Source organism: Schistocerca cancellata, chromosome 9 (genome assembly GCF_023864275.1).
Source record: "Schistocerca cancellata isolate TAMUIC-IGC-003103 chromosome 9, iqSchCanc2.1, whole genome shotgun sequence".
In the NCBI taxonomy this organism is placed as follows: domain Eukaryota; kingdom Metazoa; phylum Arthropoda; class Insecta; order Orthoptera; family Acrididae; genus Schistocerca; species Schistocerca cancellata.
In genome coordinates this window covers 200,397,500-200,410,944 of record NC_064634.1, presented here as the reverse complement: position 1 = coordinate 200,410,944, position 13,445 = coordinate 200,397,500, and the positions used below count along the sequence as shown (strand labels likewise).

Sequence of the window (13,445 nt, the reverse complement as noted above, 5' to 3'; positions counted from 1 at the left end):
GTTCTCGTGTCTCGTATTGCGATTAGTGTTGTGAATTAGCATTACATATTAATTTCCGTAGGTTACCAGCTAATATTAAAACCGTAGGGAAGGTGTGGTGAAGTGGCTAGGGCGGGAGAAGTGGACATGGCATATATTTTGTTTTTAACAGCGCTTCTGCCTCCAGAGAAGTGGTCAGACTAGTTTTAATATACGTCGCCATTGTTGTCAGTGGGACTGACGGATGAAGTTTTTTTTCCATTATTTCGTAGTAAATACTTCTTTGCTTTCGAGTTGTTTGATGCATATACTATTTTCGTTGTCTTACTGGTGTGGAGAGTAATAATTTTTTTACAATATCAGTGTTCAAACGACGTCTTCCGGCCTACAAATGTAGCTGCTTTTTATTCATTTCAATTTGGTACCTTCTTCTGTGGATCACTAACGCCGACAAGTCGTCCGATCGGGAAAAGTGGTAGATGTGTTCACTCCAGTAAGAATTAGTTACTTCCAAAAACCAAGCGAAATACAACAGATAAAACTGACTTCTAAACCTTTTTATATACAAAGCTATCATCCACCACTGTATTTTTTTAATTGATTAAGTTATATTACTGAAAACCGTCTTCGGTGTGTGTCATTGGGCATTTGGTGGTAACCTTTTATCAATAACCATGGTATGATGAAAACTGAATTTCTCTTTGAGCGGCCACTTTTCCCTACGACGTCAACGTTGGCTTTTAACTAATAACGTTTGACGACCACTGGTCTAGAGCGCTAGTTAAGGAGAAATTGCAGAGCGACGAGATCACAGGCGACTAATGGCTCCACAGACATTTATCTGTTTATTTATTTAGCATAGAGCAGTATAATTTGAAGCTCAATGGTGAAGGTACCGAAGTGTAGGGATGGTATAACCCGACCGGTTAAAACCGGTATCAGAATTTTAGTTCTGAATACCCGTTTTTCAGTATTTGTTTGTCTCGGTTGTAACAGGTGTTTGCTTTTTTTTTTAGTAATCGAGTAAAAAATCAAAATATCAATTACCCATAATAGCAGTTATAAAATTTTTCGCTTTTAAATAACCCTTTTTAAACAACGAATAATATTTCTTCGTAAAATTAGCACTGGTTTTGAAATATTGCGTTATTATCATTTAAAAAAAGGGAAAAGCGATCGGAGCTATTTTAATAACAATGCCGAAAGAAACGTAAACAAACACATGGCATAAGAATTTGTACAGCATTGCTCAGACAACAATGTCTCTGTTGACGCGTACATGCAGTATGCAAGACTTTCCCCGACATAGTCTGTAAGGGAGTTCCCGCAGTCGTCGCTGGCAATCTGTTGTATTACAGAGTGGCACCAACCCTAGTCTGTAAATATTTTTACCAACTGACGTAACAATGAAGTACAATATTTCATTTGCTCTGAAAGATTAAAGATATATCTGCCATTTCTGTGATATAGTAAAAGAGGAAAGAAATTACGCTAATAGAATAACTTAGAAACTTAACAAATTCATTCATAGTACACAAGAAGAATAGAAAGTAGCTGATGTGCCTCTTGTGTCTCCATAATATGCTTTATCTGCTTGGAGTTCTCGAAAACGGACAGATTAACACGAAAAACAGAGTTCTTCAGCCTCAGTTTTCACCCTCTATCACTGGCTATTCGTAACACCCAAAGAGTGGTTCAAAAATGGTTCAAATGGCTCTGAGCACTATGGGACTCAACATCTTAGGTCATAAGTCCCCTAGAACTTAGAACTACTTAAACCTAACTAACCTAAGGACATCACACACACACCCATGCCCGAGGCAGGATTCGAACCTGCGACCGTAGCAGTCCTGCGGTTCCGGACTGCAGCGCCAGAACCGCTAGACCACCGCGGCCGGCCCCAAAGAGTGGTATGATCCCCGATTACAACATGATTTTTGAGCAGAGTTTCAAAAAATCAGTCAGTAGGAGAATACTGCTGATGTCTTGTGGTATTTGCTATTCAACCATTTATCATTTTTCGAGGAAAGCAGCGGACAGTGGGCGGACTAAGACAGTGTTAAAATTTTTCAGGCCTCGTTCGATTTCTGTGTGTATTGCAGGAATTAGCAGGACTAAAAATCTGAAATCGATTATTTAGAAACCGGTTATTTTGAGCGGTTTTAACAGTTACATAGAACTGGCCTGGGAAGGAACCGATACAACAGAAAATCGGTTGTTTCTGTGACAACCGTCATAGCTTCCGAGGATCTGGGAGTGACTAGCTGCCAGGTTCCAAAAAATAACGATTGTCCAGAAAAGACAATTTAGGTGCTGCAAATAATTATGTATTTAATTCTATATTGTCTGTTCCTCCAGACATACATGCACGTCTGTAGTAACAGACAGTGTAATAATATTACAACCGACACAGACAAAAACGACGATAATACTAATGTTGAACAAGTTTTCTTTCAGCAACTCTCTTGCGGGAATTCAGGTAAGCTGCGACCAAGACCAGGGGGAGGGGGGGGGGGGCAGACAGAATGTTGGACATTTTCCACGCCGGACATTTGCCACACTTGGCCCTTCTCCAGGTAGCGATCCCGCAGGTAAGGGACGCCTTTCCTCCCACTTCTTCTGTCCGCTTTCAAACCGCTGTCTCCGCATCTTACTCGATACAACCATTACGTAAGGGACCTTCTTCTTCGACATCTTGGCCAAATAGAGAGCTTTTTTTCCGAAATCGAAATATTTATAACTTTTGGGAAACGAAAGCAATACCGACGATTATGTCAGTATGTAATTAGTTCTGCCAAGCATAAATATAGATTCCTCTGTCTGTACGGTAGCTTTCTTTCACGCTTACTGATTGCGATAGAAACAGTCCATCGCCATGGGAGCAACAAGAAAGGAACGATGTAAACAGAATGCGAATGTACGCCAATCACTTCTTTTTGATCACTACATTTGTGCCTACTTTAATTACTACAACTGCATGGCCAAAAGACAAAAAGGAAAGAAGCAATGGGTATGTGAATGTTTGAAAAGAAGAAAGACATACTCCACATTACTTTACTCTCTAAAATGCGATATCTCTTGCGGCGAAACATTAGTTAATAAAGTGTAGCGGGACAATGTTCAAAACATGACTGAAAATACATTCACTAAATAGAGATAAGAACATCTATGATTGACATGTCACCTAAAGTCGACGTACAATTTTAAAATGTTAGAAATAAGGAAATGAAGTAATACAGAATGCTATGCTTGTAATGTACGTTGTTGTTCTACATTGTTTAGCTCTGGTATTTACAGGGTCACAGAGAAAGCATCCTAGGTTTTGGAGGGAAAAGCCGTAATCGTAATGATCTGCACTACAACAGAAACAAGAAGCACAATTTCCGGAAAAATAATGTAATGTGTATTCCAGCTCACAAGCGACATTGAAGCAGATAGTTCCTGTGACTTAGTATGGGCAGAGGTTATATTCGACAACCGGAATAAATTAATAACTGGCTCCTTTTACCGACCCGTGGTCTCAGATGAAACAGATGCTGAACAGTTCAAAGAAAACTTGAGTGTCATCACAAATAGGTACCCTACTCATAGAATTATCGTTGGCAGGAACTTCAATCTCTCTTCCGTATGTTGACAAAAAATACGTTTTCAGGCCCTATTGTAGATAGAAAACAACTTCCGTAATTGTTCTAAATGCTTTTTTAAAATTATTTTAAACAATTACTTCACGAGGCCATTCAAATTGTAAATGGTTATGAAAGCACACTTGACCTCTTAGCCACAAATAATCCTGAGCATAACGACGGATACAGGGATTAGTGAACACACAGTCGTAGCGAGGCTCAATTCCGTAACAAAGAAATTCACGAAAACGAAAGGCGAAATATATCTATTTATAAAAGCAACTAAACATTTAGTTGACGTCTTTCTAAGAGACAGTCTCCTCACTATGTAAGTGAAGACCATATGTAGCTTAAGTTCACAGAAATAGTATCAACCGCACTCGAGAGATTCATACCAAATAATTAATGAGAGACGGGAATGATCCCCCATTGTACACATAACACGACTGAAAGCTGCTGCAGGAGCATCGAAAAAGGCAAGTATAATTTAGAAGAACGCAAAATCTCCAAAAATGGCGAAGTTTTACTGAGGCTCGAAATTTGGTGCGCATTTCAATGCGAGATGCATTTAATAGTTTCCACAACGAAATTCCCTCTAGACATGTGGCGGGAAATCCAAAGAGAGTCTGGTTCTATGTTAACTAAAGCAGCTGAAAGGCTCAGTAAGCGATGGGGAGGAGGAGGAGGGGGAGACAAGGGACCCAACCCTTCGGAGCAGGTAAAATCGTGGCAAATGTCCGCGGTGGCAAATGTCCGCGGTGGCAAATGTCCGCGGTGGCAAATGTCCGCGGTGGCAAAAGTCCGGCGTGGCAAATGTCTACACACCGCAGACATTGTGGCGTTTGTAGGCTGGGGTCGGTCGTGGAAGCGTGCACGGATAGCCGTTCGCGATAAGCGGTTCATCTGTATCCTGGCGTCTTAGTGTAGCGAGAGAGACGGAGAGATTAAGTAGGACCGCAGTGGCGGAGGTACGGTGTGACGTCGGAGAACGGCCGGCTAGTTGTGTTGCGCGTTGCTGGGGAATTTGGCTGGCCGCCCCCGGGGGCAGGGCCGCTAATGATCCGCCCCCGGCGCTGGCGCCAGCGGGGCGCCGCAGGTGGCGCGCATTATCCCTGACTGGCGCGCCAGCGCACGCACCCCGCCATCGGGCCGCGGCGCGCACGCGCGGACACGCACAGCTGGAGCCGGCTTCATGAGCAATTACAAGCACACCGATGCCGCCGGCTCCCCGCCTGGGCAGCGCCACCGCCCACACCCCCTGGCGTACAGTCAGCTTCCGTGCGAGAAAGGAGTAGGAAAGCGCATTCACACTCGTTTATGACCCCAATGCATCACTAGGATGAGCTGCTTGAGTAAAAAAACGGTCCAGTTACACTAATGTCACCACCAGTCGAAAACCTGAATAACAATCTTTTCCAGGCAGACGTTCAGTATGAGAGTCAATAAGGTACACATGGCTGCTCTCCTAATGTGGCCACGTGCGTCAGGTTTCTCGTCTGAGCATCCATGGCGCTTACAGTACGGTCGAGGTGGTCCCACAGATTCTCGATTGGGTTTAAATCTGGGAAGTTTGATGGCCAGGGGAGTACGGTAAACCCATACTGCTGCTCTTCGAACCATGCTTGTACCTTGCGAGCTTTGGAAAACTTTGCATATTCCTGCTGCTAGGTGTCTTCGTGCCAGGGAAAGACTAACTGCATGGAGGGGTGGACAGATTCCCCCATAATACACTACTGGCCATTAAAATTGCTACACCAAGAATAAATGCAGATGATAAACGGATATTCATTGGACAGATATATTATACCAGAACTGACATGTGATTACATTTTCACGCAATTTCGTGCATAGATCCTGAGAAATAAGTACCCAGAACAACCACCTCTGGCAGTAATAACGGCCTTGATACGCCAGGGCATTCAGTCAAACAGAGCTTGGATGGCGTGTACAGGTACAGCTACCCATGCAGCTTCAACACGATACCACAGTTCATCAAGAGTAGTGACTGGCGTATTGTGACGAGCCAGTTGCTCGGCCACCATTGACCAGACGTTTTCATTTGGTGAGAGATGTGGAGGATAGGCTGGTCAGGGCAGCAGTCGAACATTTTCTGTATCTAGAAAGGCTCATACAGTACCTGCAACATGCGGTCGTGCATTATCCTGCTGAAATGTAGGGTTTTGCAGCGATCGAATGAAGGGTAGAGCCACGGGTCGTAACACATCTGAAATGTAACGTCCACTGTTCATAGTGCCGTCTATGCGAACAAGAGATGACCAAGACATGTAACCAATGGCACCGCACACGATCACGCCGGGTGATACGGCAGTATGGCGATGACGAATACACGCTTCCAAGGTTCGTCGTTGAGTCCACCATCGCAGGCGCTCCTGTTTGTGATGCAGCGTCAAGGGTAACCGCAGCCACGGTCTCCGAGCTGATAGTCCATGCTGCTGCAAACGTCGTCGAACTGTTCGTGCAGATGGTTGTCGTCTTGCAAACGTCCCCATCTGTTGACTCAGGGATCGAGACGTGGCTGCACGATCCGTTACACCAATGCGTATAAGATGCCTGTCATCTCGACTGCTAGTGATACGAGGCCGTTGGGATCCAGCACGGCGTTCCGTATTACCCTCCTGAACCCACCGATACCATATTCTGCTAACAGTTATTGGATCTCGACCAACGCGAGCAGCAATGTCGCGATACGATAAACCGCAATCGCTATAGGCTACCATCTGACCTTTATCAAAGTCGGAAACGTGATCGTACGCATTTCTCCTCCTTACACGAGGCATCACAACAACGTTTAACCAGGCAACGCCGGTCAACTGCTGTTTGTGTATGAGAAATCGGTTGGAAACTTTCCTCATGTCAGCACGTTGTAGGTGTCGCCCCCGGCGCCAACCTTGTGTGAATGCTCTGAAAAGCTAATCATTTTGCACATCACAGCATCTTCTTCCTGTCGGTTAAATTTCGTGTCTGTAGCACGTCACCTTCGTGGTGTTGCAATTTTAATGGCCAGTAGTGTATATGCGCGCTTGTGTTGATCTATTGTGCCTCCCAGTATGACAAGATCGCGCAAGGAATTCCGCGAAGACATTCCTCAGACCATAACGCTCCCTCCTCCGTCCTGAACCCTTACAACATTCGTTGCAAGGCGATACACATCAACGACCATCTGTCCGGTGGAGCATAAAATGTGATTCATATGAAAGGGCCACGAGTCGAAATCCAATTGCGGTACTGGTGTGCGTCGACAATGAACAGCAAGTGTGCGGAGGCCCGCATACAGCAACGTTTGCTGAACGGTTCTTTGAGGAGACACTGTTGGTAGCCCTACGGTTCGTTTTGGTCGTCAGTTGCTTAACAGTTGCACCTCTTTTCGCCCGTACACATCTCCGCAGCTGTCGTTCAGCCCCTTCATCTACATCTACACTTATACTCCGCAAGCCTCACAACGGTGTGTGGAGAAGGGCTCTGGTGCAACACAGTTGCCTCGGCCTCCCCCTTGACCCAAAAGCCAGTTATCATACCCTTTTGGACGTCAGATAAGTAGCTCCGTATTCGCATTTCGACAACGACTGCACTGTTTTCCGCGTCTCCCCGAAACAATTTATATTCCCTCCGCTGTTAGCCCTACCACCTGCCGTCTGTGAGTGGTTATTGCAGTTCGCGTCGAACGCAACCGGTGGTCAGATTAGAGTGACTGGACCGTGTATTTTTCACTGACAGCCAATTTCGATCGCACTGAACAATGCACACTGTCTACCAATAAATTGGAACAACCGTAAGGGTGAAAGGAAACGAAATGAATCGTGACGGATTGAGAATGTATGTGACGTTACTTCTGTGATCACAACATCGAGTCGAGGAAGACAGAGTAGTATGAGTCTACTTTTTAACCCCCACCCCGCCTGCCCCTCTCTGTACGGGGCACTGATTCAGTTTTGAAGGGTGTCATAATGCCGTTGTATCCTCTTCTAAGGTAAGCTGGCGTACAAAAAGCACTCCGTCTTCAGGCCACGAGTGGCCTACCGGTACCATCCGACCGCCGTGTCATCCTCGGTGGAGGATGCGGATAGGAGGGGCGTGGGGTGAGCACACCTTTCTCCCGGTCGTAAGATGGTATTCTTGACCGACGCCGCTACTATTCGGTCGAGTAGCTCCTCAATTTGCATCACGAGGCTGAGTGCACCCCGAAAAATGGCAACAGCGCATGGCGGCCCGGATGGTCACCCATCCAAGTGCCGACCACGCCCGACAGCGCTTAACTTCGGTGATCTCACGGGAACCGGTGTAGCCACTGCGGCAAGGCCGTTGCCCAAGCTGGCCTACAACTGTTGTAAACTGTCCTCGATATCCCGGATATTGGCACTGGGACAGAGTTGAAGTCCAATCTGGTCCCACGCTTGTTCTATGGGGGACAGGTGTGGGAATCTCTCTGGCGACGCAGACACCACGCCTTGTACGGACGAGCATTGTCCTGTTGAAAAATGGCACAACGATTCTGTGGCATGAGAGGTAACATGACAACGCAGAATATCCGTGAAGTACAACTGTGCGGAGGGTCCCTTGTACCACTACAAGTCGTTTCCTTTCCTATTCGTCTTGTAAATAGAGCAAGAGAAAAACGATTGTCTAAACGCCTACGCGCGAGCCGTAATTTCTCGCATGTTCTCTCATGGTCCTTACGCGAAATATACGTTAGCGGCAGTAGAATAGTTCTACAGTCGGCCTCAAATGTCGGTCCTCTAAAATTACGCGTCCCTTGCGGACGTCGTCTTCCCTCTAGGGATACAAATTTGACTTCACGAAGTATTTCTGTAATACCTACATGCTGGTTGAATCTGCTGGTAACAGATCTAACAGCCCGCCTCTGAATTACTTCATTACTTTTATGCTCAAGCATTATAATGTTTTTGAAAAAGAACATCTCTATAGAAATCAACATGGATTCCGCAAGCAGAGATCCTGCGAAACTCATCTCGCTCTATTCCTGCACGAGATCCACATCGCAGTAGACAACGGCGCTCAGGTTGATGCCGTGTTCCTTGATTTCAGTATGGCATTTTACACCGTTCCTCATTGCCGTTTAGTGAAAAAAAAAAACCAGCTTACGAAGTATCGGAGCAGACTTGCGATTGGATTCAAGACTTTCTTGCAGATAGAACTCAACAGGAACAAAATCGACAGATGTAAAGGTAATATCCGGAGTACCACAGGGAAGTGTGATAGGACGTTGCTGTTCACAATATATGTAAATGATCTAATTGAAAGCGTCAGATGCTCTTTACGGCTATTCGCAGATGATGCAGTCGCCTATACCCAAGTAGCAACGCCGGAAGATAGTAAGAATTTGTAGAGCGACCTGCAGAGAATTGCTGAGTGGTGCAGACTCTGGCAGTTGACCCTGAACGTAAATAAATCTAACATCTTGCGCATACATAGGAAAAGAAATCCACTATTGTACTGCTACGCTGTTGATGACAAACAGCTGGAGAAAGAGTCTGCCTTAAAATATCTAGGCGTAACCATCCAGAGCGACCTTAAGTTGAATGACCATATAAAACAGATAGTGGGAAAAGCAGACACCAGACTCAGATTCATCGGAATAATCTCAAGGAAATGTAACTCATCCACGAAAGAAGTGGCATATGAGACACTTGTTCGCCCGATTCTTGAGAATTGTTCATCTATCTGGGATCCCTATCAGGTAGGAGTGATAGAGGAGATAGAGAAGATCCAACGAAGAGCGGCGCGTTTCGTCATGGGATCCTTTAGCTGGCGAGAGAGCGTTGCGGAGATGCTAAACAAACTCCACTGGCAGACGTTACAAGAGAGGCGTTTTGCATCCCGGAGAGAGTCACTATTGAAACTGAATTTTCAGGAGGAGTCGGACAACATATTACTTCTCCCCACATACATCTCGCTTATTGACCACGAGGAGAAAATTGGAGAAATTAAAGCCAATACAGAGGCTTTCCGTTAATCATTGTTCCCACAGAGGCTTACCGAAGCCGGCCGCTGTGGCCGAGCGGTTCTAGGCACTTCAGTCCGGAACCGTGCGACTGCTACAGTCGCAGGTTCGAATCCTGCCTCGGGGATGGATGTGTGTGATGTCCTTAGGTTAGTTAGGTTTAAGTAGTTGTAAGTTCTAGGTGACTAATGACCTCAGATTTTAAGTCCCATAGTGCTCAGAGCCATTTGAGAGGCTTACCGACAATAATTCTTCCCTCGCACTATTCGCAAGTGGAACAGGGTTCGAGGGATCAGATAGTGGTACCGAAAGTACCCTCCGCCATGCACCGTTAGGTGGCTTGCGGATTATGATGTAGATGTAGATATCTTCCTGCGATCCGACCTGGCGGGGGTCCCAAATACTCGAATATTACTCAAGAATGGGCCGCACTAGCCTTCTATACGCCGTCTCGTACACTTTCTCAAAATTCTCCCCATAAGACGAAGTCCCATCTACCAACTTGACATGCTCATTCCATTTCATATCGCTTTGCAAGATCGCGCCTAGATATTTACTCGAAGTGAGTGGCTCTGAGCACTATGGGACTTAACATCTATGGTCATCAGTCCCCTAGAACTTAGAACTACTTAAACCTAACTAACCTAAGGACAGCACACAACACCCAGTCATCACGAGGCAGAGAAAATCCCTGACCCCGCCGGGAATCGAACCCGGGAACCCGGGGAAGTGAGTGTGTCAAGATGCACTTGAACTTCCAATCATCGAGAGTCTAACGTTCTTCTGAACCTATTCCTGATGATAAATAAAATCATCACGAAATATTGTACAAAACTAAGTATCTCTCTCTGAGAAATGGTATTGTGGGTTTCATTGACTTAGCCGGCAAAGTTCAAGCTTTAGATTATTTCCAGCGTTGAGAACAAGGAAAATATAGCAATTAAATTTTTACAAAAATATCTATGTGCTACAAAAGCGGTAACTATGGCATTGCAGCCAGGAGCGGGGGGAGGGGGGAGGGTTATGGACAGGCGAAAGAAATGAGTAAGGACAAAAAGAAAATGGGAGAGGAAGAGCACAATAGAAAAGGAAGAAGTATGAAGTGGACTGGGTAGCACTAAAATGGGAAGGTGCTCGAGATATGGTCGGAGGTAATTCAGACTGGACTCCGTTGAGCAACAGTTCCATAAGACACACAGGATGTTTTCGGCTACTATGTGCAGACGCTTTCGCCTTGCCAAGTAGACCAACGCAGTGTAAATTTTAATGAGTCTATTAAATGTTTGTTTGGTTTTGCATTGATTATCAATAAAACATTGAAATAGGATCGCATTACTGTTGAAAGCAAATCGATTTTGGTCTGTGTTCCCTTCCCTTTTCCACATTTCGAATCGTATGATAGCAAAATAAACATATTGAAATGTGTAACTTTTAGTTCATTTTAAAGTCGTCTTGATCTCAGTAAACGAGTTAAAGGGCTAAGTACCGATGATGATAAAACAAAACACAAATGGTGTGTCGGGAGTGGTAGGAAAGGCTTACAGAAGTTAGCCACTGGCTGCGTAGCAACGATTCTTTCTTTCGTCGCTAAGGCACAGTTTTCGCTGTCCACCAGGTCGCGCGAAGCGGCGGTTTTTCCCCCGCAAGTGTTCCGACAGGCCTGCCAACCGCCTCCGCAGTTAATCGAGTCCGTCATTACGGGGCGCTGTGTTTTGTTATCTGGCGCTTCGCGGCGAAAGGGTCTCAGCCGCGACCCAATCATAATTCCGCTGCCGCCTCCCCTAACGCCAGGCATCCCCTCCCTTTTCCCCCTGATAGCAGACCACAGGACACGCGGGCACGTGCGACGCCTACCACACTGGTGAGCGGCATAAATAAGACTGCGGCGGCTTTTTTTTTTTACCACTGTAATGGACACGGGGGGACTGCTGCGGTCATTACTGGGACACTTGCGCTTCGTGTCGGGCTGTGGGAGGCAAAAACGGGGCACTGTACGACCGCGCCGCTTCGTTCGGAGGTCTCTGTGCTGATAGTCGCAGGAATCAGTCTCCTTGTCACTCGGGAACAATACGAGCGGACGGGCTAAGCCTGTGGTCGGCCGTCCGAACCATTTCCCGCGTTAATGGTGAAGCGAATTAGGCGCCGATGGCTTTTGTGGCCGCTTCGGGTTAATTCCGTTACTCCCCGCAAATCGACGACGTTGCCGATATACATACACAGCAGAAAAAGCTAATTGCGTACACGCGTCTTAATTGCGAGTAGTACGTGCAGAATTCGTCTGGTGCGTATAATGTAATGAAAACAAAGAGAGCCAGTACTTGCTTAGCTCTTACGCCACATGGAAGCGATACGTGAACTCAAGTAGTACAGATGAGAACGGACAGTCGTATAGTTTTGAAAGTTACGTAATTAATTTTGTTTGTTTGTTTGCAGGTACATGTCTGTAGCCCTCGTAAACATTGAAATTCCTGCACCACGATATTGTAGTTACACCGCTAGATAAGGCAAATAGCACAGCCCATTGCTAAAGTGCATATACATAGGTTGGCCAAAAATGTGGAAATAACGTGATTAATGCGTGCTTGAACCCCAGTGTAGATGCTAGCCATGCCTGCAGATTGTGCTGTTGTATTTGACCATGAACAGCACCTGTGCAGTGACCTCAGTGCGTCGGAAACCTCAGTCGTGGCCAGAACAGTGTTCTGCATAACTGTGACTGCATTATATCGAAGCTAAGTGATTTCGAACTTGGGCTAATTGTTGGTGCTCCTACGCTGGGTGCTGCAGCAACTAAGGCAGCTGAAGGCTTTGTGTTTCGAAGGGAACGGTATCGAAGGTTTATATCTCACACAGGGAAAGCAGAAAAACATCATCCGCTAAGTCACAACGCGGACGTCAATGATCACGGCGGACAGCCATTGAAGATAATTGTGCCTAAAAATAAAGGGGATGACAGCTGGAAAAGTCACTGCAGAACTGAATGCCTCCCTCACGAAAACCCTCAGCACAAAAACAACACGAAGTGAGCTCCACAAGCAGGGATTTGTAGGGTGAGCTGTTGTTCCAAGCTGGCCAGGGTGGCCGAGCGGTTCTAGGCGCTTCAGTCTGGAACCGCGCGACCGCTACGGTCGCAGGTTCGTCTCCTGCCTCGGGCATGGTATAATACACTCCTGGAAATGGAAAAAAGAACACATTGACACCGGTGTGTCAGACCCACCATACTTGCTCCGGACACTGCGAGAGGGCTGTACAAGCAATGATCACACGCACGGCACAGCGGACACGCCAGGAACCGCGGTGTTGGCCGTCGAATGGCGCTAGCTGCGCAGCATTTGTGCACCGTCGCCGTCAGTGTCAGCCAGTTTGCCGTGGCATACGGAGCTCCATCGCAGTCTTTAACACTGGTAGCATGCCGCGACAGCGTGGACGTGAACCGTATGTGCAGTTGACGGACTTTGAGCGAGGGCGTATAGTGGGCATGCGGGAGGCCAGGTGGACGTACCGCCGAATTGCTCAACACGTGGGGCGTGAGGTCTCCACAGTACATCGATGTTGTCGCCAGTGGTCGGCGGAAGGTGCACGTGCCCGTCGACCTGGGACCGGACCGCAGCGACGCACGGATGCACGCCAAGACCGTAGGATCCTACGCAGTGCCGTAGGGGACCGCACCGCCACTTCCCAGCAAATTAGGGACACTGTTGCTCCTGGGGTATCGGAGAGGACCATTCGCAACCGTCTCCATGAAGCTGGGCTACGGTCCCGCACACCGTTAGGCCGTCTTCCGCTCACGCCCCAACATCGTGCAGCCCGCCTCCAGTGGTGTCGCGACAGGCGTGAATGGAGGGACGAATGGAGACGTGTCG

At 46.8% G+C, this 13,445-nt stretch overlaps 1 pseudogene; it reads right to left on the bottom strand.

The window, feature by feature from the left end:
• Positions 1–7,809: 7,809 nt before the first annotated feature.
• On the bottom strand, positions 7,810–7,927 carry LOC126102192 (5S ribosomal RNA; annotated as a pseudogene).
• Positions 7,928–13,445: the final 5,518 nt, after the last annotated feature.